General features: G+C 39.3%; 1 long non-coding RNA gene across 1 annotated transcript; it reads right to left on the minus strand.

The window, feature by feature from the left end:
• Window positions 1-250: 250 nt before the first annotated feature.
• On the minus strand, window positions 251-4,074 carry LOC112655780 (uncharacterized). Its single transcript, XR_003133882.3, has 3 exons — window positions 3,838-4,074; window positions 2,645-2,958; window positions 251-312 (listed from the first exon to the last, which is right to left on the minus strand). It is a non-coding gene; the product is annotated as an uncharacterized LOC112655780 (long non-coding RNA).
• Window positions 4,075-5,246: the final 1,172 nt, after the last annotated feature.

The raw sequence follows: 5,246 nt of genomic DNA on the forward strand, positions 1-5,246 counted from the left end.
AACTCCCACCACCACAAATCTGCTCTTCTCCCATCTGCCTAACTCCGTTATCATTATTATTTCTCCTTTTTTTGTTGTATTTGGAAGTATTGACAACGCTTCATTTACCCGGGCTAAAAACCGTCCTCAGGGACACTTTCTTTTCCTTATCCCAATATCCAATAAATTCCTATGAATTTTAACTCATGTTTTTCTACTCTCTCCCCTACATTCCATCATCCTTTACCCTTGCTTTAATTTAGGCTACTAACCTCTTTTATCCTAAATTATTGCAGCAACTTCTTAACTGGTCTGTGCTGGTCAGAATTTTCACTGTAAGCAATAGAAAATGACATTGGCTAGTTTAGGCAGAAAAGGATATTTCATACAGGTTTGGGAATATTTTTTTAAAGTTTTTTTTTTTAATTTTTATTTATTTATGATAGTCACACACACACACACACACACACACACACACACACACACAGATAGAGGCAGAGACATAGGCAGAGGGAGAAGCAGGCTCCATGCACCGGGAGCCGGACGTGGGATTCGATCCCGGGTCTCCAGGATCGCGCCCTGGGCCAAAGGCAGGCGCTAAACCACTGCACCTCCCAGGGATCCCCAGGTTTGGGAATATTTATAGAATCAACAGGAGAGTTGGAGAACCAGATTCAGAAAATGTGTGGAAACCAATGGAGTATAGTCAGCAGGCGCCACAGCCAATGGGATGTGTTATAACAATTTGTTTAGGGTGTTACTGCTAGCACTGGCCTTGCTGATAAAAGTACAATTCTCACCTCCGGCTCCACTGGCAGTGCTATTTTTGAATGCCATAGCTAACTGTCCTTTCACATTATTCACTCCATATTCAAAGTCCTAAGTGCAAGTGTCAAACTGGCAACCCTAAACATGCCCATGCCTTAGGTCCTGGAAGATGAGGAGAAAAAATTTGTCCTCATTCAGTTGCTATGATGGGAAGTGAGTCTTGCTGTCCCCAAGCTTCACACAATAGGGCAATTCTTTTAAATTGAGAATACTGAAAAATTGGGTGGCAATAATAATAAAGACAGAAAGAAACACCCAAGAAGTGGATATCTGTAATCAATCTTCTTCAGGGAAACCAGGGGAAGAGAGGAGACAGGTACTCGGAAATTGCTGCAGAGACCCAGGCAAGAAATTATGGGCTCCTGAAGTAAAGTTGTGACAGAAAAGTGGGGAGAAATGGGCAGATCTGAGGGATATATAGGAGCTAGAATGAAAAAGGGTTTGTGATTTATGGATGTGTGGGATGAGAGAGATAGAGAAATTAAGGTTGGCATTGAGATTTCTTTCTCAAGCAATTAGGAAGGATGAAGTGATTCCTTTAGTTTTGGGAGTATTTAATTTGGGGGGCTTGTGGGAGAGTCAGTGACGATGTCATTTAAGTGGATGGCTGTGAATCTGGGATTCAGAGGACAGAGCAACATTGGAGATGTGTTTTTTGAACCATCAATACAAAATTGATAATTAGGTGATAGGACTTATGTGATGACCCAGGTATGGTATACAGAGTGAGAATGCCCAATTCTATGGAAGCTGACATAAGTAAGTTCTGCTGCCCAGCATGCCTCTTTGTGGCAGCCATCCAGAGACATTTGGGCCACATCACTTCAATTCTTCCAGATTTAGCACTTGGCTCATTGCTTCTTTTTTGTTAACATTAATCCTGCCAAACTCTTGGTGATTTCAATATGCCTCTACTGAGTGTATTTCCATCACCCTGGTGTCTTAGATCCTTGACCTTCACATTTCCAAAGATTTTTGTCTTTCACTCTGCATCAGCCCCTCACTTTTTATTGCCAGACACTGGATTGGTGTTTTTCAATTATGACCTTTTAGCAGATCATGAAATCAATGAAATTGTCATAGGGAGCATTTATTTTAAATTAACATTTCTTTAAAAATTTTTTCTAAGTTGAAAATATCAGCAGGCTTCGTATATGCTTAGTGTCTAAACCCAGTTATAAATTAATATAATCTCTTGTATACAAGATTTACAATTGTTTATATATTGTAAAAAGAGAAAAGGCAGACTAAAAGCAAAATGACAAGCTTGAGTGGGATTATTTTGAATTTATTAGTGAATTAAAAAACGTGCCTTCGTGCCTTCAAACAAGGACAAGGACAAAGACAAGAATGATGTCTCTGAGTAGGCAAAGGGAAATGGAATCCAATACTCAAAATATTTCTACTATTCCCTCTTTTTTGCTACACAATTAACTTTCTTTGTTTACAAGATTGTTCTCACTTGCATACAAAGATGTAATAAAATTTGCATTAAAAAAAGAAATGCCTCACATGACAATACATCCTACTCTACCTCCTTCTTGTCTGTTACTTTTTACAGAAAATTTTCTGTATTCATTATGTCCTTTCTCTCTTTCCTGGAAGCTTATTTTGACCATTGCAGTCAGATTCTTATTTTTACTACTTCACCAAAACTGCTCTTTTAAAGTTACAAAGATCTCTGTTTTCTAAACCCAATGAGCATTTGATGTAACATAATTCCTAAATAATGTTTGACAGGGTTGATCATTAAATCTTTTTTGAAACCCTTTCCTTGCTTCACCCTGATTCTTTAATAGTCTCTCTCTGTTCTTCTCACACTTCACTAGTATCTTACCTGTAGCATTTTCAAGTGTTAACCACTTCCTCAAGCTGGACATAGTCACTTCCTGTGGCTTCAGTGAGGCCACTGAACTCTTTCGGTTTATTTTTGTCTTCTTTGGAGACTATTCAGTTTTCTTTACAAGCTTCTTTTATTATTATTCCCCAAATCCTCAAATATGAGCGTTCCTTCAGGGTTCCATTCTGGGATCTCCATTCTTTATTAATTCAATAATATAGAGTAGGGGCTTATTACAGATAGACATTATCATAGGTGTTAAGATGTAGCAGTGAACCAAATAAGCAGAATTTGTTTACGTGGAGTAAGAGCTGTGGGAGACAGCAGGAAATAAACACATAAGCAAAAAACATGGAAGTAAGTGAGATGAAGGAAAATAGAGCATAATGAGGTGGTACAAAGATACTCAATGGAGAGACAATTTTATGTAGGGGCCAGGAGTGCTTGTTTTGGCAGCACATAAACTAAAAATCTAGGGGTCAGGGAAGGTCCTGAAATAAGTAAGAGAAGTTACAGGTTATAATTTGGAGGTGGGCATTTCAGAAAGATGAAATGTGTCAGCCATCCAGAGACATTTGGGCCACTCAAAGAAGGTTAAGTAGGAGGATGCCTGGTATGTACAAGAAAAAGCAATAAGGCCAGTGTGTGGAGTGGGAAGAAGGAGAGAGGGGAATGGGAGGACATGAAGTGAGTAAGGAAAATTAGGACCATAGCAAAGAAAGCATTGTGAACCATGAGAAAAACTTCAGATTTTATTCTGAGTGATACGTAAAACCACAAGAGAGTTTCCATCAGCAAGAACCTACATCTTGAGGTTTAACTTTGTTAAGGGAAGACTGAATGACTTGGGGGGTGGGGTGCAAATTGAATCATAAAGACCAATTAAGAAGTTACTGAAATTAGTCCTCTGAGAAGTGATGACAGTTTGCACTAGGGTGGTGGTGGGAGAGATGGGCACTGGTAAAATTTTGGCTCTAGTTCAATGACAGAATTGACAGGATTTCTTGAAGTTTTGGATGTGAAGCTTAAGAATAAGAGAGAAATCAAAGATAACTCTAAATTTTTGGACTGAGCAACTGGTAGAATGGAGCTGCTATTGACTGAGGTGAGGATGACTAGGGGATAAACAGATTGGGGGAAGGTCTTGGGGTAATCAAGCTTTGGTTTTGTTCATTTTAAGCTTGACCTACCTGTTAGAATTGAAGTGTATGTGTCAAGTAAGCAGGCAGGTATATGATTCTGGAGCTTAAGGGTGAAATCCTTGCTGGAAACACGCAGTTGGTATTGTCAGATCATAGTTGAAGCCATGGAACTAGAGAATCAGAAATCACCTAGAATGAGAGGGTTAGATAGAGAATTAAAAAGTCAAAGCTCCTACTCTTATATGTATTTCTTCCAGCAGGGTGGCCCCACTTAGCCAGCAATCTTTGTTCTCAATTCCTTTTGTCTCTGTCTTGAGCCCCAGTAATGTCAATGCCATTAACTGTGACATCAGAGTGGAGTCTTGGATTCTGACCCTGAGTAGACATTGGAGGTAAAACTAATGGACTATCAGGAGCTTTCTATAGTTCAGAAGAAAATGAAATAAATTTGGCAGCAAAGAATAAGAGGCTGCCTTTTAAAATAGAGAGCTGAACTCTGTAATGGATCTTTGCCAATCCATTCAGAGTCTGCCCTGCTAAGAGGGAGAGGAGAATGAGTATTATCAATGATGCAAGGTCAGGTTGGAGGAGTCCCTGGGACATCGACCCCTTTTGTGATACTGCTTGCAGGATTATCAGTCCCTGCTAGACTCCTGGTAGAGGAACGTGTCCAGTTGCCTGGCAGATTTTTCATTATACCAAAAGAGAATCACTTGAGGAATGTGTGGGAATTGGAACCTGGAATTATGTACTTTTGGTCATCTCCATTTTGGCTTGTGGTAACATTAAATCTTTTCCCTTCACTGCTGCTCCTGTGTTGCCTTTGGCTAACGCTCCTTCTGAAGTCATGTGCCTTCTGGGTTGTGGCAGGTGGTGTAAGGGGCTAGTTTCTGTGTCAGCAGTGTGAGTGCAAGTATGTCTGTTGGCATGAATATCAAGGAGATGCCAGCTAAAAGACTTTTTGCCTTGGAGTTTGAAGTCAAATCTCTACCCATCATCTTCTTAAATGTCTGTAATAGCACATGTGTATTTGGGGGTAAGGATCTGTTTTTATAAATTTAAAGAAGTGACAAAACACAGCAAATAATAAAAACTGAGACTCTTGAATGAAGACATAGGTCAGATAAAGAAATGTATCATCTGAAATACGTAATGGATCACTATATTAACCATTCACATTTGGAGAATGTTCTTCAATTTATTAAACCATCCAATGAGTGGGTTGTGAAGCATTATTGTATCCCTTAAGGGTTTTAGTTTAAAGGCCACATACAAAGGGAGCAAAGGAATTAACTGAAAGGATTAAGAGTCTCAGAATCACCAGGAAGGTAAAACTAAGAGGTTTGGATTCCAGGTAGCAAGAACCACACCGTAAAACACATTGTATAACTGGATTGCAGAAAATACAATTGTTTCTAGTGCTGAGAACTATGCCTTGATGTGCATCCCACCTATAC

The sequence above is a fragment of the Canis lupus genome, chromosome 22, assembly GCF_003254725.2.
Source record: "Canis lupus dingo isolate Sandy chromosome 22, ASM325472v2, whole genome shotgun sequence".
NCBI classification, from domain to species: Eukaryota; Metazoa; Chordata; class Mammalia; order Carnivora; family Canidae; genus Canis; species Canis lupus.